General features: G+C 40.4%; 1 long non-coding RNA gene across 1 annotated transcript; it reads left to right on the top strand.

The window, feature by feature from the left end:
* Window positions 1–3,569: 3,569 nt before the first annotated feature.
* LOC121617005 lies at window positions 3,570–24,914 on the top strand. Its single transcript, XR_006007369.1, has 3 exons — window positions 3,570–3,844; window positions 21,507–21,796; window positions 24,804–24,914. It is a non-coding gene; the product is annotated as an uncharacterized LOC121617005 (long non-coding RNA).

Here is a 24,914-nt window from a genome sequence, read left to right as displayed (position 1 = left end):
TGTCGCTCGGGCGGACTGGGAATGCCTCGGGGTCCCCCTGGAAGAGCTGGAGGATGTGTCTGGGGAGAGGGAAGTCTGGGCATCCCTGCTTAGACTGCTGCCCCTGCGACCCGGCTCTGGTTAAGCACAAGAAGATGGATGGATGGAGGTTGATTATGTCGTAATCCAAAATGCCAATTAGTTTTCTTTCAAAAGACAAAAGTTCTTCAGGCAGTTCGAATCAACATGGATGATCATGGATGATCAGGCATGTCTGGAACAGGATTGTTGCAGATAAAAGTCTTTCAATGCTGCGGGATGGTGGGGGAAAGGTTATAATGGCCCTTTAACAGACTGTCCATATTGAAACAGTTGTTGCTCACTTGCTGCTGAGTCAGCAGTCAATGGTGGTATACTGTAAAACAGAGCAGTCAAAAATGTCTTCTTTTTTTAAAAAACTGTCAGTTACTGCAAATACAATGGGGCCATTAGCATATAGTCAGAAATGTGTACAAAAACTATTAGGCTGATGATTCCAGTAGTATGTAGTAGTAGTAGGTTAGCTGCGGGCAGCCGCGCAGACAGATGACACGCACACATGACCAATAACATGATCCCCCCAGGCTCTTGTCTGGCACAAGCAAGGATGGTGTAAAGTTTGCCACTTTGTGACAATCTGCAAGGGTAAATAGTCCAGCAGTTTGAGAATAAAAATTCTCAACACACAATTGCAAGGAATTTAGAGATTTCACCATCCTACAACCTATGTCAATAAAGATTTATAAGATCTGTAGATGCACATAAGGGGCAAGGGGCCAAAAAACAGCACCGAATGCCCATTACCTTTGATCAACACTGCATTATAAACCAGCATTATCATAGTAAAAATATTACTGCATGGGCTTGGGAACGCTTCGGAAAACTGTTGTCAGCAAATATTTGTCCCTGCATCTACAAATGCAATTTAAAACACTACCATGCAAAGCGAAAACCATCATCAACATTAACATGGTACTGTATATCTAAAGTAAGGTAGACTCAGATGCAAAAGAATTTTCTCAAGACCATCTCCTGATTAGGGTTTTGAGCAACTTTTACCACAATCCTCAAATTGACCGTAACCTGGAATCTCAGCCTCTGGATAGGGTATTGGCTACCACCTTGTTTATTCCAGCATGTGCTTGACCTCAGTACTATACAGCTGCAACACAGGCTCTGAAGATTTTAGCTCACCAGAACAAATGGGTGAGCTACAATCTGGAGGTTTCACTCCTGGGGTGCTGGACAAAATGTCTTTGATCTAAACTAAGGCCTCCTGCATCGGTGTAGGAGAAGGGGATTGGGGGAGGGGGGGATGTCCCCTCTAATATTGTCCCAACCAAAAATTATGTGCCGAGGAGACACATTTTTGTTTTAAAAAGTTAAAAAGTTAATAATTTGTTTTTCACGTTATTTGTGTTTTTTTCATGTCCGAAATTTGTTACTTAAAGTCAACCTAAGTACATGCATTTTTGACCAATATCAAATGGATTTTGATCAATAAACCATGTTACACCATGCACCTGTGTGTGCTACTAAATTCGTCTTTGTGCTACTGACATATCTAGCCTGCTAGTACTAGTGCTGCCACCTGATAAAGTAAGTGTTCAGCCCTGAAATAACATGATCATTATGCTTTGATGAAAGACTCGACTTAAGACTAAAGATCATAAAACATATACATACATTATTCGAATATTGGTGTGCACAACACTATTTTTCCAAGAAACATTTTGAAAAAAGAGGAAAGTAAGTAAAAGATTGCATAGCATATTGTGAATATTTTGCAGTGTAGTTAATTTTTGACATTTCTGCTCAAACTATTTACAGATCTGTCAAGTTTCCAATATGTGTCCCTCCAATGTTAAACTCATTCCCTTGGCCTCCTGACACACATCAGGCCATACCCACTTAATACCTTTTCCACACCATATTGGTCAAGGGTGCCATAATGCTGGTTATGTTTGTAACAAAATGCTAATAAACCTCACACATATCCAGAAGGCACAAGCAGTGTCCAGTTACAGGGAACACAAGTGGACACAAAGGATTCTTCTGCATCAGGAGCCAGTATGCTAATTTTACAGCTGCTAATACCCAAACCATGCTTTTGAATGCTCCACAGAAATTGCTGTCCAAATTGAAATGCAACCAATAAAGGCACACTGCACAAACTAATCTCTATCATGCCACAAATGACCAGGGATCTAAATGTTACCCTTGGCTAACATACAAATACTGAAGTAAAAGCCTGATATTTTGGTGTATCCCACACATATGCTGTGTCTTTTCGGAGCCAGCTGATGAGGGATAGATTTCTCTGGAGCGGCAAAGGCAGTCTTCTGCCAGCTCATAATCCTTTCACAGAGGCCTTCAAGGACTCAGTCGTCCACTATGAGTGCTGATGACAATGTGCAAATTAATGTTTAATATTTCTGTGGGGTACCAAGTTTGGTACCCCACATCTAATATTAGAAATATTAGATGGTACCATTAATTTGAGTTGGTTTCAGTGTGAGTGAATTGAAGACTCGTTCTGCTTCTTTCCCAATGACACAAACAGTTTACAGTGACTCACACTGTCTTCCTTTTTTAACTTTGTGGGGATGGAGAAACCGGAAAACATCTCCATATAGGCTGCTGACTAAAGTGGAAGTGCTTCTGAGCTCCGAATTTTGACATGCTTTCCCTGACTGGGGTTCTCTGTTACTTGATCTTTTGACATCATGTCATGAGAAAAGATTGTACACTGATATGAATGTATTTAACTCTATATTAGTCTTAACAGCAATATGGCAGTGGCTGGTTCTGAACCCAACATCTCTAATATAGTCAAAACAACCTCCCGTTTGTGTGTTTTTTATGTGCTGTAGCATTAAGATTCCCCTTAACTCAAGGGAACTTCCTATTGTCCACATACTTCTGATCATATAGTGTACAGAACTAGATCAACTTTTAGATCATTTCGCATGTGCACCGTTACTCGAAATGGCGACATTTCCGACAGCCCCTAAATGCAGCAGAGGGACCGAAAGTCTGCTCAAATTCACAAAGCCCCCTTGTCTTTTTTTTTTCCCCTCCTTCTTATTCGTTTTTTATTTTAGTCGTTTTCTGAGTTCATGAGATGGACCTCAAAGCCGACAGAGTTGTCTGAAAAACGGGATCTAATATCAAAAGTGTCAGATCTCTCTCACTCTTTCAAAGATCTCTTTAAAACATATTAAAAGCTAGCATCGAAAAGTAGTCTTTTTGTGCTGTGAATATGCCGAAAATTGACCATAGTACACATTATTTTAGTCCAAATTTAGGAAATTATTTTGTGCTTTACTTCATGCTTATACGTAAACTTTTGTTTAGTCTTGTATTTGTTGCTTCTGTGGGCTGATCTGTTTTAGTTAGATTTATTCGATTAAAAAACAGTCAAGAAGGGAGGAGGAGGGATTTCCCTGCTCAGAAAAAAAACCCTTTTCCTCTAGTTTCCATTCGCTGGAGGAGCCGGAGCATGAGGACTGGGGAGGCTGGACATTCCTCTCATACTGCAGACTGGGCAGGAGGGAACTTCCTTCCACTTCTTTTTTCGGTTAAACATGACATTTACGGGACAGGACGACAACTTATTGCGACCAAGTTCCAGTTCTTGGAGAGAGGATTAAATCCCGCGATGAGACTTACAATAAACCGGCAGCAGCGAGTACCATTATTGTAGCGGGACATTTTCCAGCCAGAGGAGCCGCTTCAGTCCCGATCGAACGGACAAAATTAAAGGCAGTGGTATTCCAGTGAGTTGAAGGACTGGGAAAGTAAACGGAAGAAGCTCCATATAAAGGTAAAACTGCGTTGATACTTCGAAAGTTATGCTTATTCCGATAGTAAAAACTTTGGAGAATAATAAACAGATGCGTTAGAGAAAACTCTTTGTTCTAGTGGTAATGACCTAGTCATTTTTCTTTTGTACCCTGAAGGCAACCAGAAGACAAAGTTGTTACAGAAAGTGATTTTTTCAATGTGGTGTATACAGTTCTCAGGTCAGTTCGTGATTTGTACTCTGAATTAATGACTTCAAGTGACTTGGATATTTTCTGCAAACACTGAAGCTTGGATATATGAAGTGTACGTCGGTGTATCCTCAACTGTATCCCTGCCTGTTTTATCAGAAGGGCTTCTGTTGGCTGCTTTTTCAGCTTCAAGTTTGGATTCTCCCGTGTGAGGCCACACTAGGGGTCCTTTAAGTGGTTCCAAGGGGTCCTCAGGCGTGGAAAAGCATTTAGGTTGTTCTATGACTGGAGTTGCAGATACAAAGTTTTAGTTTCAATATTCATGTGCTTGCTTATTATGCTTAATTTGAGATTTCTATCACTATGTTTACACAGTTCACAGTAACATGATTTTATTGAACAGGCTGATTAACAATGATTTGGTCTGTAAGCACTGCAACATTTTCCTGTTAATGCAACATTCCAGGTTACTACATCAGGTGACCTTTAACCGGTGGAAAAAAATCTCTGATTTGGAGAGAAAGAAAATCTATGTCTTTGTTTATTTGAAAATTGCACACATAAAATTAGTATCATTATAGATTAAAAAAATGAAAACAGTTCGAACAATCAGCATATGCAGAGTGATTGATTATTATGAACACCAAAAGTATTACAAAAGAAATCAAAAACAAAGCCCAGTATTAAGACTAGAGTAAGAGGGGGAATTTGTTACATTTAGTGACCAAAAGAGGTTTTACTCGTCTAAATTTATTTTACACACCAAGTGACAGAAGTTGTGTGATAATAGGGAATGCATTTTCTTTTCTTTCAGTGCTCTATAAGTCAGCAAAATGAGTTGATTTACTGTTCTTGCTGTTTATAACAAATTATGCTATATAACAATGTTATATTATGTTGAGTTTTCTCTTTTGCACTTATTTCTTCTTTCTTGGAAACAGAGACACACATCATGCCCACAATGTGAGACAAACCGTGTGTGTGAGCAGGACAATATATTTTTTGAATAACCACACATTTTCAGTACATTCATCTTTTAGCCATGTGAATGACATTAAAGCTGTAACATCAGGGACATTTCTCCATGCTGACCCAGCCTGTGTGTGGCATCTGGTGATCTAACTTTTGTGGAATTTTAAGTAGGTAAGACCGTGGCACATGACCTCCAACACACCGTTGATGACTGTTTAAGGGAAGAAATTCTCTATTCAGCTTTTTAAAGTTCAAATTAAAGGAGCTGCCCTTCTTCATCTCAAGGCTGCCAAAGTAAGGATAGAGTTTCAGAGGAACATTCTGAGGATTTTGAATGTGCTATCTTATTAACGACAATCAGCATTCATGCTCCATTACTGCAGACCATTTCCCAAAGTTTTTACCATGGGGTTGGTGAACTAGCACTAATGCTTGAGAGCTAATCTTCTAGCATGACTACTACTAGCTGACCGCTATTGGCTGTGCAAGCTATTACTACTATGTCAAAGACCACACAGGCTGTGGATTTTACAGTGCTGTCTGAGCATTTATTTAAAGAAATGTCCCAAAGGATACTGTGCATTTTATTAGTTGAACTTTCTTCAAGGAGGGCACAACTCAATGCTTTATCAAAATTGTAATAAACTTCATCATCACAACATTGTCTTTCCAGTTAAACATTATGAGCAGAGCTGATAGAGCAGTCTTAGGCTGCAGACCCCTTCAAGGACGTAACAGAATTATAATATAGGATTTGGAAAGTAACTTATATTGATGGGAATTCAAAGAGGTTTTCTAATACTGATTAACTGTAGGGTATCAGGCCATATTTTGGAGGGAGGTTGCTACAAGTCTTTTGCAATCTTTACTGCATTTGTTCCTTTGTTGTAGATGACTGTGTTCTGTGCTTCTTCACTGATTACCTTTCTAAGGTGCATGTTGACAAGTTAGTAAGGCTGCAGAAAATTTGCCTAGTGACGACTTCGGCTGCACAGCTGCCCCCTTTCTATGTAGGAAATATTTGAGTGTGAATGAAAAAAACCCTACACTTTAGAGACCGAGGGGCCCACTGGGTTTGAGTCAGAGCCTAGAAATTCCTCTCACTGCTCAGCTTCTCTGTGATATAAACACTTCTCACTCTACTTCTACCACTTTCTTCTAGCTTCTGCCTCCGTCCCTCTTGTTTTCTTGTTCTTCCCCTCTCCATTTCTCTGACTTTCTGTCATCTGCCCTGGGCATTTAAATATTTTGTTCAAAGCCCTGGCTTTCAGGCTTGTCCAAATCTTGCAGTGGAAACAAAGCTTTTCAAGTGGGACTGTAAATATATTTTAGAAATGTAATTTCATGGAATTCGTGGGTTTAATGCATTTTTTTTAAAAAAAGTCAGGAAATAGCACATGATTTTAAGAACAAATCAGTTTGAAGAAATACTCAATTACCATGAATCACTTCTGTCTGTAAGGCAGTAAGTAATATTAGAAAAGTACTCTCATTAATTCATGGAAAGTTGTGAAAAATCCTTGTGGGAAACCATGCAGCAGTTTACTTACTCTAATAATCCTTGGATATGGCAATATACTCTTCCCTCATGTATGTACTCAGAAGAAACTTCAAGTAGAAAACAGAGTGTGGGTGGGAAGCCATCTGTCTCGAACATTGGGGTTGAGAGAGCAAGAGACAGCGATATACACAGCAATGACAATAATAGTATATGGTAGTACATGGTATGTGTATGTATGTGTTAATACATGATAGTGTATGCTAGTACACTAAAGATAGATAATGTGTATAAAATAATATGGAGATAATCATAAAAGGAATGCCACTAATAACAATAACAGCTGCAGTGGGTGTCTAGCAGGGTCACAGCAATAGGTGCAACCGTGATCCACAACCAGGTGCAGCCACGGGAGCCTTTGAGATTAGAAAGTATCATGGGAAGTCCCTCAGCGTTCTAATCCTGTTGCATCATAACTGGCTAGCTGGTCCAAGGCAAGCCTGAGTAAACCCTAACCATAAGCTTTATTGAAGAGGAAGGTTTACCCTTAAAGGCAGATAGGTTGTCTGCCCCCCAGACCGAGACTGGAAGATGGTTCCAGAGGAGAGGAGCTGCAGCAGTGTTCTGACTCAGTTTGAAAGTCTTTCGCAACTCATTGGGGCAGCCTGATAGTAATGAATTCCAATAATCAAAATGGGAAGTACAATCCTGTTTCCAAAAAAGTTAGGATACTCTGTAAAATGTAAAACATGTAAAACAGAATATGATGATTTGCAAAACACTGAAACCCCATATTTCATTAAACATATCAAATGTTGAAACTGAGAAATTTCATTATTTTTAGAATTTATATCCTCATTTAGAATTTGACAGTTTTCCACTTTGCCTCAGTCCATCTTAAATGACCTTGAGATGGCTGCAACATTTCTGGATTGGGTTTATATATGGGTTCCTCTTTGCATCGCAGAGTTTCAGCTTGCATTTGTGGATGCAGTGATCAACTGTGTTCACAGACATGGTCACAGCGATGTCCACTACAGAATCGTGTCTGTTTGCAACACAGTCCCATCTGAGGGCCTAAAAATCACACCCATCCAATATTGGGTTTCAGCCTTGTTGCTTGCTTACAGACATTTCTACAGATTCTCTGAATCTGTTAATGACATTATGTACAGTGAACAATGAAATCCCTTAATTCTTCACAATTTCATGCTGAGAAGAATTATTAACGTTTTGCACTGTTTGCAAGCATAGTCCGTCACAAAGTGGTGAACTCCTCCTCATAACCAATCATGTTACTAACCTGTTGCCAGTTAACCTAATTGCGAGATGTTCCACCAGTTGTTTTCTTTTAGCATTCCACAACTTTTCCAGTCTTCTGTTGCCACTGTCCAACAACTGATGCTAGCATCAGATTATAAATGAGGATATCATTTCCAAAAAACAATGAAATTTCTCAGTTTCAATTTTTAAGTTGCTTTTGTAAATTTATTATGGGGTTTTAGCCAACTATAAAAAGAAATTGTGATGATTTGCAAAATGCTGAACATTCAAATCATCACATTCTGGTTCTACACGGTTTACTTCGCATTCCAACTTTTGGAAATGGGTTTGTAACAAATGTGTGGACTAGTTTTTCTGTTTCTGGATATGCCTGATTTTTGCAATGTACTTAAGTAAAAAAAAGGCAGTCCCTGAAATTTGCTTCACATAGGAGTTAAAGGAAATATCCTGATCAAAGAAAACCAGATCAATCCCATTCCGAGTAGCTACATAATGAGATATTGAGTTTCTAAGGTGCTTCAGACCAAGCACAATAACTTTTGTCAAAATTTAGAAGTACAAAGTAACAGGCCAGTTTTTTTTATGTCCTTACGACTCGCCTGAAGTTTGAAAGCTGATCATCATTGTTAACATGTACAAACTGGAATCAGTCTGATAAGTAAGATTTTAGCAAGCTCAGTGGGGGTCCTTCAATGTTTCAGTCTCTGTAATAGGATGTGATGGTCAATGATGTCAAATGCAGCACTATGATCAAACAAGACTTTGATGCAATTAGAAGGTAATTTGTGACCTGGTAACATGGGGGTTGCAATGAAAATTTGTCATGCTCAATGACAATAAAGACTCTTGAATCTTGAATCTTGACCAGTGCAGCATCTGTGCTATGATGCACTCTACATCCTGACTGAAAATCCTCACTTGAACTATTGTTTTGTAGAAAGTCACACAACTGATCAGTGACTGCAAAGATTTTATAGAGAAAGGGGATGTTAGATATAGGTCTATAGTTGGCTAAAACCCCCAAAGTGGCCTTTTTAAGAAGCAGTTTAACTACAGCTACTTTGAAGAACTGTGGTACATAGACTGTTGATAAAGGCAGGTTGAATGTGCCAGTTAGGATGGGGTCTAAGAGACAGGTTGATCACTTATATGAAGGAATGTTGAAGTTAGTTGGTGACGGTCGATGGGAGAAAGCAGTCTGAAAATATTTCAGCTTTTTCTAAGCTTCCTCTGTTTAAGATAAATCAGTACCAGTTAAGGGCAATAGGTGATGAAGTATATTGCTGATTATTAGAATTTCATTGTTAAACTCGTTACTATTGAGGTTGCCTGGTTCCAGTGCCAAAAAGAAACCTGGAGTTGTTCTAATTTTCTTCTATTGGCACTGCGGATGGCTTTCCGATACGTTACAAGACTTTCGTGTCAGGATAAGCAAAATTCTCCCTTGTTCATGGAACACCATTTCCTCTTAAGTTTTTGTGATGTCTGATTTAATTTGTGGGTTTTGGGGTATACCATGGAGGTAGCTTCCTTTGTTTTACTATTTTCTTTTTTAGAGGGGCAATGAAGTCGAGTGCCATACGCAGTAAGCCTGCAGCTCTATCGACTGTTATATTGAGCCATGATGATGTCAAATGCAAAAGCTTAAATGCCAATGGAATCACTTCCTTACATTTAGCTACAGCACTATCAGACATCTAGTGTTGAACTTTGCATACATTTTGCTTAATTAAATGATTAAATGATAATAAAGATAAAAGAGAATTCTTTGAAGAAACTATTAAATTTTCCAGTGACTGGGTTAATGTACACTCTAACAACTCTATCTAATAATAAGATGAACATTGTACTAAGGCTTACATTATCAACATCGAAATCACCTACAATAATTACTCTGTTTTAAAAACTAGACTTGATAAACAGTGAGAATTCAGAATGTGGACCAGGAGTGTGGCACACATAAATAAAAAAATTGGTTGAAGTGTTTTCTACGTTTGTTGTGAAAGAGTAAAAACGAGGCTTTCAAATGAAATGAAATACCAGTGAAAATGAAATGTACCAATATACTAAAATGTATATAATTTAGTTAAGTGTGTGTGTACTTAAATGTTAAGTACACAGAAGGTGCGGGTGGAGGTAAAGGTGTAAAAAGTGCAGTGTGCAGTGGCTCATAGTCCTCACAGTCTCTCACTCCAGTGAGGGGCTGCTGGGGGTGATAGCTCTGACAGCTCTGGGGAAGAAGCTGTCCCTCAGTCTGTTGGTGGTGGTTCCTGTTCCTGTACCACTTTCCTGATGGAAGCGGTACAAACAGTCTGTGGCCCGGGTGGCTGGGGTCCGTGGCGATGGATCTCGCCCTCTTCCTGACCCGGCCTTCATATATAGAGTCTAGGTCAGGATCCTTCCTGGCAGTCCACGATGCCCTGTGCAGTTTTAACCACCCGTGCCAGTTGTTTCCTCTCCTGTGCCATGCAGCTGCCATACCACACTGTCACACTAAGGCAGAGGATGCTTTTAATTGTGGCCCTGTAGAAATTGACGAGCAACCGAGAGGAGAGTCCAGCCCGTTTCAGTTTCCTGAGGAAGAAGAGCCTTTGTCGTGCCTTCTTCACCAGGCGGGAGGTGTTCAAGGACCAGGAAAGATCAGATGTGAAGTGGAGGCCCAGGAACATGATGTTGTCCACACGCTCCACCACTTCTCCACCCATGAGGAGAGGGGCGTGATCTGTCTTTCTGGACCTCCTGAAGTCAACAATGACCTCCTTGGTCTTCCCTGTGTTCAGCACCACTGGGTGAGCTGGTGTATCTCCACTCTGTAGTGGCTCTCGTTGTTATCTGTGATGAGACCCACTGTTGCGTTGGTTGGGTGTATGGCAGCACAGTCGCGAGTAAACATGGTGAAGAGGGCTGGGCTGAGCACACAACCCTGTGGCGTGCCCGTGCTGAGGACCAGAGGGCATGATGTGATGTTCCCTATTCTCACCACCTGAGGCCTGTTGGTGAGAAAGTCTCTGATCCAGTGGCACAGAGACGCAGGCAGACCCACTGCGTGTAGCTTCAACGCCAGCTTGTCTGGGATAACGGTGTTGAAAGCTGAGCTAAAGTCTACAAATAGCATCCTGACATAGGTGTTGGGCTGCTGCAGGTGGGTCAGGGCTGTGCCCAGGGTGATGGAGACAGCATCCTCTGTGGACCGATTCCCACTGCAGGCGAATTGAAGGCTGTCTAGGTCCGAGGGAATGAAGCCTCTGATGTACCTGAGAATAATCCACTCAAAGCACTTCATGAAGGCAGCAGGAATGTTGCAGTAAACCTCATCCAAAATGTTACTGTCTCTGGTAGGGAACTTTATGTAATTGTGAAAGTTGGGAAACACCGCCTTCAGTTCAACGTGATTAAAGTCCCCTGCCACAATCACAGCCGCCTCCGGGTTGTTGTTCGTCTGCCCGCTGATCAGGCCTGGAACAGAGAGCGCCCTGCTACCTCCACCGCTGTGTCCGGGATAACACAGCTGTCCATCCGGCGAGAGACTATCCTTTGACGGACCTCGTCGATTTTGTTGGCGAGAGACCTGGCGTTGGTGAGGAAGAGACTGGGGAGAGCCGGTCCGGGAGGGTTAGCATGTAGCCTAGCACGCAAGCCGGCTCTCATGCTACGCTTTTGTTTACGATGATGGTGGGCTCTGGGGTCCGTAGCAGCAGGAAACGTAGCAGCGGTGGAATAAAGTCCAGTTTAGGGGGTGTGTGGAGTCTGAACTGTGCTCCAAAGTTCCACAGTTCAGACCTGCTGTACTGTGTCAGAGCTTCCAGAAGAGTGGTGAACGTGGAAACGAGTAAACACAAACAAACAAAAACGTAAACACGGGAGCTACGAGCCGCTGCACACGCCGCCGTTGAATATCCTTTAATCATTTTGATTCTGCTGGAAAAATATTATTTACCCAAATGTAGATTTTTAAGATCTTGTTTTAAGAATTAATTAGCTATCTTTATAAAATCCTTGAGACATCTTAAAGGTTGAGTGTGTAGGACTTAGTGGGATTGGCAGAAACAGAGTGAAATATTCATAGTTATGTTTTCATTAGCGTATAATCACCTGAAAATATGAATTGTGTTTTCGTTACCTTAGAATGAGCACATGATACAGTATCTACAGAGGGAGTGGGTCCTATATTGGTATACAGCTATACTTGGTGAAGCCTCAATTTGTTTGTGTGTTCTTTGGGTGTGTGCTACCGGGTAGTGTGTGTATATTGTGGAGATCTTTTTTTTTTTTTTAAAACATTCTGTTTATATATTGTGGAGATCTAATAAAGCTCATTTGTTCCATTCGATGAAGCTACAGGTATGATGAAGTACTCTGAGCAGTAGACCTCATGCTTTTGGGATGAAAGGGATCTTGGATCGTATATTTTTATGCATTTCACTCAGTGTCGTCCCTCAGTGGGAGTGGATTAACAAAAAAACAAAATGTTCCCAAATGAAAGAAAAACTGTTGACATCCAAACAGTCTTTGGTCTCGTTACAGTCTTCTCAATAACAGAACAATTTCTAACAATACACTCCACTCTGAGATCTCTGTGTGAATCACATGGGGATAATATTTAATTGAAAGTGTGGTTGGGTTATTTCTGCATTTGTGTGCATTCAGCATCATTGTCAACATGGGAAGCTCAATTCAGTTCAATTCAATTTTATTTATATAGCGCCAAATCACAGCTGAAGTTGTCCCAGGACCCTTTACATATAGAGCAGGTATAGACCAAACTCTTTAACGACAGAGACCCAATAGTTCCCTCAAGAGCAAGCACTTTGTGACAGTGGTGAGGAAAAACTTCCTTTTAACAGGCAGAAACCTCAAGTAGAACCAGGCTCTGGGTGGGTGGCCATCTGCTTCGACCGGTTGGGTGACAGAGAGAGAGAGAGAGAGAGAGAGAGAGAGAGAGAGAGAGAGGGGTTGGGATGGACAGAGATGCACTCGCAGTAGCATTGACAGCTCTAATAGACTTGTAGCTTTATGAAGTACATATGGCATAGTATATACATATGTGATATATGTACATATAGTAGCAGATGGTATATGTACATAATACAACACTATGGATCTAATAATATTGTTAGTATAACTAATGTTAATAGAAATTGCAGTGGATGTCAGACGGGGTCATGGCGGGAGACGTGGCCAATCCAGTTCAACCACTCTCCATGGAAACCTGTGAGATGAGAACGGACAAAGATTCCAGGGAAGAAGCCAAGTTAGTAACATGCCTTGGTAGGACATGAATGCTTACAGATGGAGAGGGACTGAAGAACAGAGCATTTCTGTGTGTCATCGGAGGTCCCCCAACAGTCGATCCTATTTCAGCATAACTAGAGGCTGGTCTGAGGCAAGCCTGAGCCAGCCCTTACTGTAAACTTCATCAAAAAGGAAAGTTTTGAGCCTTCTCTTAAATGTGTCTGCCTCCTGGACAACGACTGGAAGATTCTGGCTCCCATTTTGGTTTTAGAGACTTTAGGAGCCACCGGTAAGCCTGCATTCTTGGATCACATCTACTGGGGTAAGAGGATACTATGAGCCACGGGCGACTATGGCTCAGGAGGTAGACCAGACGTCCTCTCATCAGGTTTGATCCCTGACCTTGGCAGTTTACATGTCGAAGTGTCCTTGGGTGAGATTCTGAACCCCAAGTTGCTCCAGGTGCCGTGCATCGGTGTGTGAGTGCGTGAATGCTTGTAATGAGCAGGTGGCGTAGCCATGTGTGAATGGGCAAAGTCTATTCTGGATTTTACAGGGCGGCTAATATCCGAGACATATGGTCTCTTTATCTTGTTTTGTCAGATCTGCATCTTTGACTACTTTGTGTGTACAGAAGACAGTGTATATGCAGGAGCTGCAGGTTGTGTGTTTGTCTTATGTTTTCTTGTCATGTCTGAATCAACTGTGACTGTGTCATGCAAAGATTTAGTCTCAAGCACGTGTCTAGACATGACAGTTGACTCACACCTTTTTGGTTTCTTCAGGTCTCCTGTGTGTTTATCTGCTGCAGAGCCTTGATACCTCCTTTTGTTGAACGCGACTGTGTTTCTGTGTTTTGGGCACAGGATGTCTTCCCTCTGAAATAAAACAATAGCAAGGAGAGTATCTGCTTAAGGAAGACGTCCACAGTGTACAATAGCTGAGAGAATGCAATATTTTGCCTCCATTTTATCTTTTCATAATCACAGAAAAGTAGAAGAAAAAAATTCCCCAGCAGTCCACCTTGCTGTTGTTAAAGTCACAAGCAGTTAAAGGGGATGTTGCAGTCTCAGCTTTCATTTCATTGACATTTGGCAGAGTAAATGCTGGGAAAGCAGTTACACGAACACACAGGTATGAAGGAGTGGCTCAGTGCTGAATGGTTGCCAGATCCACCTGTCTCTACCTCCCAGCCCCACCTGTTGGAGTGAGGGAAAGGGGGGGAGAAATGGAAAAGAGAGGTGTGCTGCCTCAAACCTGCAGAAAGCAGATAGATATTTGTAAAACTGAGAAATTCAGTGAAACAGCAAATATTGGATTATGTCCTAGTTTTCCACTCAGGGGCTATTTTAGGAGATCATTTTCTGAGGAATCCACACAGGTAGGTGCATTTAAAAAAACATTGTGAGCCTGTTTTCCCTAGTGATTCTAGGTGGATTCAGGTTAATGCTGTAAAGACAAAAACAAGGTAGAAGGTGTCATTTAGTTTTGGGGTTATCTAATGTTCGTGGAAAACAGTAAAAAAAAAAAGCCCTTAATCCAGTGGCATGGTCTGTGAGGAGATAAAAATGTGTTTCAAATTCAGATTTCATCACAGTCACAAGACATCTTTGAACTTAATTCTTGATCTCATGGTTCACTGCTGATTCCCTGAAATCATGCTTGATTCCCCTTTCTGGTGAAAAATGCCTGGTAAAAGACTGAAATTAAAATCAAAAATATTTAAACAGAAACAATAGCAACCAAACAATAAGCCAATAATTAAATGAGTGATGACCAAAGAATGTGGCACTGTGGAAAGTCATGTGTATACTTGCAACTATGCTAGGTGTGTGGTATTGAAAGAGGCTTTGGAGCAGACCTTAGGTCCAGAGGACTGACATTTTTTCCTTAGTATGCAAATTATATATAAATCACACTGTCCGCGTCCCTTCCTCTTACACCATCAAACCTAAAATGGTGACAGAAAGCTAAAACTGGAAAACACAGACACACACACAAAAAACAGACAGCATTAAAAAAAACTGACTCTGAAAAACAACAAATGAGAAAAAAAGTCATTTCAAGACACATCATACAAAAAATCTAGAAATTAAAATAAATAGTTTTTAATGTCTTGCTTTTATTTTTCAGTTGAACTTTCGACCATGTCAATACTTGTTTCAGTGCAGATGCAGTTTTTTCAAATCACGTTTTGTTTTCAGTTTCATATTTAATTTTCAATAGCAGCATTTAAAGTCGTTGTCCTGGTTCCATTGTGTCTATTTAATTGCAATCAAGCATTTCAGTTAATGCTTGCCTAGATTTAATTTAGTAGATGCAGTGCACAACTTTACACTAGATAAGGGCAAATCTGCCACAGATGCATGAGGTATGGACATACTCGTGTTTACTGTCCCATAAATTAACGTCATAACTTTATGGATGGGGTGTGGTGTCAAAAAAGACTGAAATATATCGTAAGGGATAGAAGGGAATGGGGGGATAACAGGAGTGAGCAAAGCTCCTGATTTGTAGTCCCTAAAAAAGTGATTAAGTGGGAGAGAGAATGTATACAGCAATTGTTGGAATGATGAAAATGTATTGTTGATGTATAAATCTTAATATTTCTATTGCCATTGCTCAACCATATGGGGACCATGCAAATGTACAGTTGTGGTCAAAAGTTTACATACACTTGTAAAGAACATAATGTCATGGCTCTCTTGAGTTTCCAATTATTTCTACAACTCTGATTTTTCTCTGATAGAATGATTAGAACAGATGCTTCTTTGTCACAAAAAACATTCATGTAGTTTGGTTCTTTTATGACTTTATTATGGGTTAACAGAAAAAGTGCCCAAATCTGCTGGGTCATAAATATACATACAGCAATGCTAATATTTGGTTACATGTCCCTTGGCCATTTTCACTTCAATTACACGCTTTTGGTAGCCATCCACAAGCTTCTGGCCAGCTTCTACCTAAATCTTTGACCTGTTAGTTGACAGAATTGGTGCAGTTCAGTTAAATTTGTTGGCTTTCTCACATGGCCTTGTTTCTTCAGCATTGTCCACATGTCCTCATTAGAGTTTAAAGGATAACTTTCGTTTTTTACAGCCTGGACACCCCGACAACTTTGGTGGCATTTGGAGTCGTTTTGAAGAAATTAGCCCCAGAGGAGCGGTGCGTATATCCGTATAATGCGAGTTATCGGGGCACCCGTGCGTAGCCTCTATAAACGCATAATCTGCGGCGAAACTCGTTGATATTCCAATATTTTGTTAAGATATGCTGGTGCTATTCCCCTCTGAGCCCGTGGTGGCATGTTATCAACATCCAGCGTCTCTAGACAACTACTTCTGACGTGGATGACTTCATTTTCGAGCGCTGGCTAACTGCGGCGGTCGGCTGCGAATACGCAATAACGACAAAGCCATTGGTGGGGCTCAGCATCATCTCCCGTTTAAAGGGTTCCCTGAAATGGTTTTGGCCCCATACCAGATACTCCAGTCTGGCCTCTAGCACCACAGTCTAGGCCACTCTCACATGTGCCTTTGGTTTGCTTTGTGAGTGGAAATAACTAAAATAGCTAACACCAACTATATAAGCAGGAAATGCATGCTCACCTAGCAGTCGTTTATGTGTACAAGAATGCAAGCTTCACCGGGCCCTACACCAAGCAGAATCTCAACAGTTGAAGGCTAAAGTGGAAGTCAGACATCTGGATGAATATTTGAACAGCACAGAGACAATACAATTTTCTGAGCCCCACTGTCTAAAACAGCATACACCCTTAGCTCATGCACAAGCATGTGCTCATTTCTTGACCTTGAGCTTTAAGATGAAGCATACTCCTGGCTTTCAGGGGAGGCTGTTGAAGTTTGGGTTCTTATCTTGGTGAGGGTTTCTTCTTGTGTGACCCAGTCATGAATTGGGGTTGGGAGGCTCAGGTTCCCAGCTGGTGCTGGAGATGCTGCAGCAACCTTTACCTACTCAGCCTTGCCTGATCTTGGTGGGAGGGGACCTCCATTCAGTCATGCCACAGGCCCCTGCATGCATGAGGCTGGTGACATATGACACCACACACTTAACTCTGCGCCTTGCTTGCTCTTCACAGAGTAAGTAGTGAAATTTTGGCTAATTATCCAGGTTTATTTCACTATTTTTATGCCAATCTCTGCTGTGAATGTGATAGGGTCCCTTCATGGTTCCCAGTCTTTGCCTTTTCCTGTTCAACTTCTAGTCTGTAGTCAGGAAACACAGGGAAGATATTTTGTTTTAATCCTGGGCTAAAGTCGATTCTTGCTTCAGGGCCAGCCCCTTCACTTTTCCAGCACTTGAGAAACAACAGATGGTCTCCCTTTGGTCTTGAGAAGCTGTAGCCTTTTTTCACTGATAAATTGTAACCTGCACTGTACATTGACTGCAAAACTGACAACCCTAACCAACCTCTCTCTTCGCTTTCTGTCGCTCAACCACTCACTCACCATGCAAACACACATTATATACTGCCCTTTTCTTTTAAGAAGCTACGCTACTCTTATAATACAAGGGGACCTCTGCATGGGAAGAGCAATCAGAACTGCTGGGTAAGACTGCAGCTGGCTTTTGATGTGTCAGAGGCAGCTTGCTTCTTTGTCACATCAGAGGTGTAGACAGTGAAGGTGAATGTCTTCCTTTAATGGTAGATGAGAGAGGGCATTTCCCTGCATTTGCTGGAGAATAAGTTTCAAATATAGAAGATGTGTACCCTGGCCACGAGGCCCTGTGTGTGCTCTCTATCTAAGGTTAGACGATACTTACACTTATGAAAACACCTTGCCATATTCTTTTCCATATTCTTGCCAATAGATCACCCTAAATCTTCCACACTGGTCTTTAAATGATATCTCTGTAGTAACTTTTTTGAGTTGGTGCACATCAGCAATTATATAGCCTGTATTGTTTACGTGCAAAGGTCAAGTTGTTACACATGAACCTCTTAAAGGATAACTTTCGTTTTTTACATCCTGGACTTTATTTGTAGCATTAATTACGACCAGTTAGACACCCCGACAACTTTGGTGGCATTTGGAGTCGTTTTGAAGAAATTAGCCCCAGAGGAGCGGCGCGTATATCCGTATAATGTGAGTTATCGGGGCACCCGTGCGTAGCCTCTATAAACGCATAATCTGCGGCGAAACTCGTTCATATTCCAATATTTTGTTAATATATGATGGTGCTATTCCCCTCTGAGCCCGTGGTGGCATGTTATCAACATCCAGTGTCTCTAGACAACTACTTCTGACGTGGATGACGTCGTTTTCGGCTAGTTTAGCTGTAGTTCGCGACTGTTATTTTTCACAAAATGGATGAATATTTTTCCGACTCTGAGGTGGTGGATGATGACTTTGTTTACGATGGACGTCCTTACCGTTTTGAGCCAGAGTACACGGACGAGGAGCTCATTGAAAGGAGGACGCGGAGGCAGAGAGAGGAACAGCTAGCCAAACAACAACAAACGGCTGCGCGTCCACGAGTAGACGGTAACTGGTGGTGTTCTTGTGGACAATGTCCATCGATGACAACAGAGGAGGATATGTTCATCGATGAGGAGGATGTGTCAATAAACGTCTGTATCACAACACTGGAGGAGACGTTTTTTCGTGTCCCTAAAGTGAACTGGAAGAGCCAGCCAAAGCCTGCAGGACCAAATGGGCAACTTTCGATTGAGTAAGTAGCTTACACACATGTATAGATTGTTTATTTGCCTTGGTTTTGTTTGCCAGAAGCTTATCAGTGCGCGGAAATCCTCCAGTGTTGTGATCCAGACATGTATTGACACATTCAGACGCGTATCTCCTGGCCGCAAGTCCCACTCTGAGCAACAGAGGCATTCCTCCTCTGTTGACATCGATGAACATATCCTCCTCTGTTGTCATCTATGAACATATCTTCCTCTGTTGTCATCGATGAACATTGTCCACAAGAACACCACCAGTTACGTCTACTCGTGGACACGCAGCCGTTTGTTGTTGTTTGGTCAGCTGTTCCTCTCTCTGCCTCCGCGTCCTCCTTTCAACGAGCTCCTCGTCCGTGTACTCTGGCTCAAAACGGTAAGGACGTCCATCGTAAACAAAGTCATCGTCCACCACCTCAGAGTTGGAAAAATATTCATCCATTTTGTGAAAAATAACAGTCGCAAACTACAGCTAAACTAGCCGACCGCGTTGCTCGCAGCTCAAAATGACTTCATCCACGTCAGAAGTAGTTGTCTAGAGACACTGGATGTTGATATTGAGTTTGGCCGCAGATTATGCGTTTATAGAGGCTACGCATGGATGCCCCGAGTACTCGCATTATACAGATATACACGTCGCTCCTCTGGGGCTAATTTCTTCAAAACAACTCCAAATGCCACCAAAGTTGTCGGGGTGTCTAAATGGTCGTAATTAATGCTACAGATAAAGTCCAGGTTGTAAAAAACGAAAGTTATCCTTTAGGTTTAAATACGGTTTTACGCACAGGCAGCAGTGCAGGTTAATACTGACACACACACACACACACACAGAGTGGGTGTCAGAATTTAAGAAACACACATACTGATATGTTATCATTTAAACCTTGATTTCTGAGTAATCTGTTATATGAAAGGGATTACTGAGACGCGTGTTTTGAGGAGGAGGAGGCTCCAGGGAAGAGGGGGGTAATTCACCTGTAACTGATTGATTGTTGTTGTTTTTTTTTTTTTTTCAGAATAAGAGGTGGATTAATACTGTTGTCATACTGTTTTCTTTGGTGTCAGCATGTTTACATCTCACTCAGTTCCATATACGGGGGGAGGTTAATGCTATGTGGGCTCGTGTTTTATGTGTGTTTCAATTCCAACAAATTATTTTGTGACTAAAAGCTTCCATTGAGGAATTTTTGTATGTCACTGTCACTTTTCAGTTCTGTTAAGCATATTCACTTACTTACTTAGTTTCATTGTATTTCTTTTTATATTCAGCATTCAGTTTGTTGTGTGTTCTCTCATGACTGGAAATCCTCAGTAACAGAATGAAATCACTGAAAATTAAACACACTGACAACTACCTTTAAACAAATCAATCACAGAATATTGATGATATATTCTAATATTATTTCTAGTAATATAAAAAAAATGGTAATGTGCCTTTCAAGTTCTCTATTCTGTGTTTATGTTTCTGTGATATGTGACTGTGTGTGTGTGTGTGTGTGTGTGTGTGTGTGTGTGTGTGTGTGTGTTTGTCCAGTGTTTGAATTTGGACAAACATTTGTACCTCCTTCATTGTACATGTGTAATTTTTGGGTTTGTGATTGCAGGTTTAGGCAGCAGGATCAATCTGTGTTGAATGTGAAACAGGACTGGACTTGTAAATTGATTTTACAATATTTCAAATGGATTGCGATAATAATAATAATTTTATCATTATCCATTCCATCCGTTTTGTTCCAGTACCAACATGTTTCTCTGTAAAAGTCAGTAAAATAGCTGATATATGTCCAAACTTATTGTAGAAGTGAATGTCATTGATGGAATTGACTAGCAGTTAACAGTAATGTCATTGTCTTTGTTAATTCTAGTGAGCTGGCTGTTATTCAAATACAAACACCAATTTTCATCAGACATTGGAGCAATAACTGAAACTGAACCAATTTGGAAACTATATGGCAGGGGATTTAGACGACGGTACGTCTTGCAGCCTCTTGAAAATCCTAAGCCTCATGAACAGCTATTAAGACTGGATTGTTTAGGACTGAAATGAAGGATGATTCTGCCACTGTGCAGCTTTTTTGCCAATTCAGAAACAGATTTTGCTGGATCGTTAATTAGTTTGCTTTCAACCACCATGTTTTTCCAGTTTGAATTTAGAACAACGAAAGCCCAGTGGCACCTTTGCAGGTCAGGTTTAGGAAGGGATCATATGAAGAGAAGATCTTGTTAGCCACCTGTTTTGACTCATGATAGTATCATAGTAAGATAGAGTCAGGCACCGAACTGACTGAAAAAAAAAAGATTACTCAGAAATAAAATTGAAATAGTTGTTACTAGTTGTCATGATGTAAACCTATGGGATTGTGACATTATCCAAAAAAAAAAAAAAAAAAATACACAACATTCAAGATATCATTAAATAAATTTTGACTGGGGAATTTAGAGTAGCCAAAAAGGGCTCCCTGGAATGTGTCCTCCAACTTCTCAGCTCCATTTTGTAGCCTGAGGTTACACCTGTTCCAAACCAATTCTTGTTGAGCTTCATTTGTTGTGCATTAAGTATGCAGTGGTGGAAACAAACCTGTTTAGACCTGCAAGATATTTTATGTCTTTTCTAGTTGGACGTGGAATGGAATTATTTAAAATCCAAGAACACATAGCTACATGTAATGATCTCTACTTTCATTCTGTTGCTCTCCAATTACTTTCCCTTTAGTTGTAATTCAAAAATCACTATTTTTCCCAAATTTACTTTCTCCCATTTTTGTTCTATTTGTCAGTAAAAAGTGTATTTTAAATTAAATTGCAGAGTGTTTGGGTCTCAACGATGCTGACTCGGACCTCTACGTCTTGGAGCACCTATAGGACTTGCTGAACCTATAGGAAGACGAGAACCAGGAGTTGAGCCACCTGCCACCATCAGGCTATCACCACCTTACACTGGGCCACCTCCACTCAAAACAACATCATCAGCTCAATCTTCCTGCTAACCCTCACCAAACCCTGCCCAGCATCCCATTGTGCCAACTGCAGCATCGCAACATGAGCAGTTGTTGCCATTAAAGCCCCCAGGAGAGTGTAGTGCGAACAGCCACACAGGTAGGTGTGAGAGGGAGAAACCTTAAGAGATTTTGGAAAGTAAGTTGGTTAAGGGGAAGAAAGAAGGAGGAAGACAGGCAGGAAGGAAAGAGGGGAGTCACACAGTTTATGTAAGACTTAACCTGCAGAATATGAGTGGGGAATCATAACTCTGTAAAAAAAAACCTGTAGAAGTATGTAATGAAATATAGTCTTTAATTGTCACACCATCTGAGGTGCGAAAGTACTTGTTAAAATAAAAGTGAACACACAATGCCATACCTGATGAAAACAAGTGAGTCACTTTGGCATTGTATAGTTCCTTTTTGATTGTTCAGCCACAAATTGTCAGTGTAGTAAAACTTAATGGTCTTTCCAAATTGTGCCCTGTAATTGAGATCAAGAAAAATGTTTGTGACACAGACAGCCTATATCAAAAGCAACCTCATATGACAGTTTTATGAAATGTTAACACATAAAGCTAAATATTTTCTTTTAGGTTGATAATTAGTCCAGCTATGGCATGTTTATGACAGAATATGAAATTAATGCTAAATTGTCATAACAAAGACATTGACAGGTTATATTGTCTTGGTAAATGTCAAGTTGTCAGACAAAGACATTGTTGTCTTGATTAATATCAAGTTGTCAAACAAAGACATTGTAATGTCAAGTTATCATGACTAAAATGTCTCTAACATTGTCAAGCTTGCATTAAAAATTACATAATTGACCAAATAGCACTTAATTATGACAGTCAAGTCATGGTTATGACAGTGTCATGTTAGTCTTATGCATAATCTTTCAAATAAAATGTTATATTTTATTTGAAAGAAAGGAATAGATGTAAATGGTTTTCTTTATATTTCAGTCAGGAATCTGCTCTGTATCACATCATAGAATGGCCTCATCATATTGTAACTGATGTGATACAGCAGTGTCGCAATGTATTTCAAGAAGTGGCAGGTGCTCCAGCACCTCCGCAGGTCAAAGGAAAACAATCACAACAAACACATTATCAGAAATGGATACAAAAAGAAATACCGATTTGATAAATAAGAAGTAATCCTTTCAGATAAACCAGATATCCCATACCATTTCTTGAGACAATTATCTATGGCATCAACAGGAGTAAAAAGATACAGCCTTCACCATGATCAGACAGCAGCAAGTTGTTATATGTGGAAAGAAAGTCTCTGTTTTGTACCGCTGATGGAAACCAGACTGTTTTATTGTTTTCCTTCACAGTATCCAAAGGTTGGATCCTGACAACTTATTCTTAAGAAATCTTGGGCTTGATGTCACATAAGTGATTGAAAACAATCTGAATTCTATTATTGAAATCTATTTGTGAAACAACAAATAATATTTGATTTCTATTTGTGTCAATTTGCATGCATAAAAACTGTACAGCTAACTGTGGAATATTTGAGCCACAAAAGTCTAACCAACTGAACAGATAGAGTGGGAGATGAAAGTTTGTTGAAACCTCAAAATAAAAAGTTGCATATTGTGTCTTTAAAAACATTAAATGAAAGTTTAATGTTCAGAATCTTGGGTGGTTCATTTAGTTTTATTATTTTTGTGATGATTTTTTTGTTTTGTAAGATTAGTATTTGTGCATCTGAAACTACCCTACTCATTGTATTCCCTAAACACTTTTTTTTTTCTTTTGTGTCTTTCTCTCTCTGTGTTCAGCTGGAAGAGAACTGACCATCCGTACAGCCAAAGCTAACATTTTTCCTTTTGTCTCATATGATTTTATTTACCTACAGATGTTTCGAAAAAAAGCATCTTCCTCCTTGAGAATGCGAAGAATAACTGAAAGCACAAGATGTAATAATTTCTTTCTTTACTCTGTAGAAAACGGTGTAAAACTATGGAATTGTTAACATTCAGTGTTGTCAGAAGAAACCCCAATGATAACCCCCCCCCCCCCAAAAAAAAAAAAAACACAAAACAAAGCAAAACAACAAACAAACTTCCTCTGCTTAATGGTTTACTTATGGGATTTTATTGGCTCAAGGAGAAGAGATGACCTTGGAGGAAATTACCTCTTTGATTTGGACAACACATAACAACACAACAATTACATCGCAGGTGGTTTCAACTTCGACAACGTTGCATGTTCAACTGAAAACACATTGCTTCTGACTTTACCACAGTATGAAAATTTCCAATCAAGTTTCTTGGGAGTCAGCTGTGGGTATTTCCGAATCACTGGATTTGGTTTCCTTGCAAAGTTGTGGAACCCTCTTTTGTGCAATTGCCAGTAGGTTACAATTTCTTACATTTGTATTTAAGAGACCCTATGAAGGGATAAAATGGAGTCACTGTAATCCTGTGTGGTTCTCATTCAAGCTCTTGAATCACGCACCTTTTAGTGTCAAGTGGGTTTGCTTCGAACTTCAACCGGAGTGATACCAAAAAAAATGTACCAGGTTCAGGCACCATCCACAGCTTTTGCCAATGGAAAATGTTGAGCCGAGCCATGCCATGCAGTGGAAATGAAGCATTAGCATGTAAAAACTCAGATCATGGATGTAAAGTTTACTGTCCAACTCTCTTGTTTCCCAGACTGACTTTTCACATCAGTCCTCATCATGATGGTACATTTGAATGCGTAAATTATACGTATAATACTTATCTTTAAAATGCCAGGTAATCTCTTAGATGTCACAGTCTTCATTCTTTGATATAAATTGTTAGCATTGAAATTTGGGCTTGTTTGTGATTTGGGTTTGAGGCTTCAACATTTTGCTGGTGGATTGACTCCTCAGGTTTTTCAGAAATAGTTCTTCCTCTCATCTCTGTCTACTGCCCCATCATGCATCAATGGGTCTGGGAGGGATGGTGGTGGATGTATTTCTGGTATAATTTAATTCTGTCTTTTCTGTCACTTTCTTGGATTGTTTCTCTTTCCATTCTTTCACACTCTTTACCCCTATAAATATCATGCTCATCCCTTTGCCACACTGTTTCCTTTTCCCCTTTCTATCGCTCCATTTTCTCTGCCTCATCCTCTCAGGGAGTATTGACCGTGGGCGGAGCTTGTCTTTTCATGAGGTGCGCGGCCAGCATGATGCAGAGATGAGGGCCGCAGTCGAGGAGTCGTCCAACAGCAGCAACAGTGTAGGGG

Source organism: Chelmon rostratus, chromosome 14 (genome assembly GCF_017976325.1).
Source record: "Chelmon rostratus isolate fCheRos1 chromosome 14, fCheRos1.pri, whole genome shotgun sequence".
Classification (NCBI taxonomy): Eukaryota; Metazoa; Chordata; class Actinopteri; order Chaetodontiformes; family Chaetodontidae; genus Chelmon; species Chelmon rostratus.
This window is presented reverse-complemented; position numbering and strand designations above follow the sequence as displayed.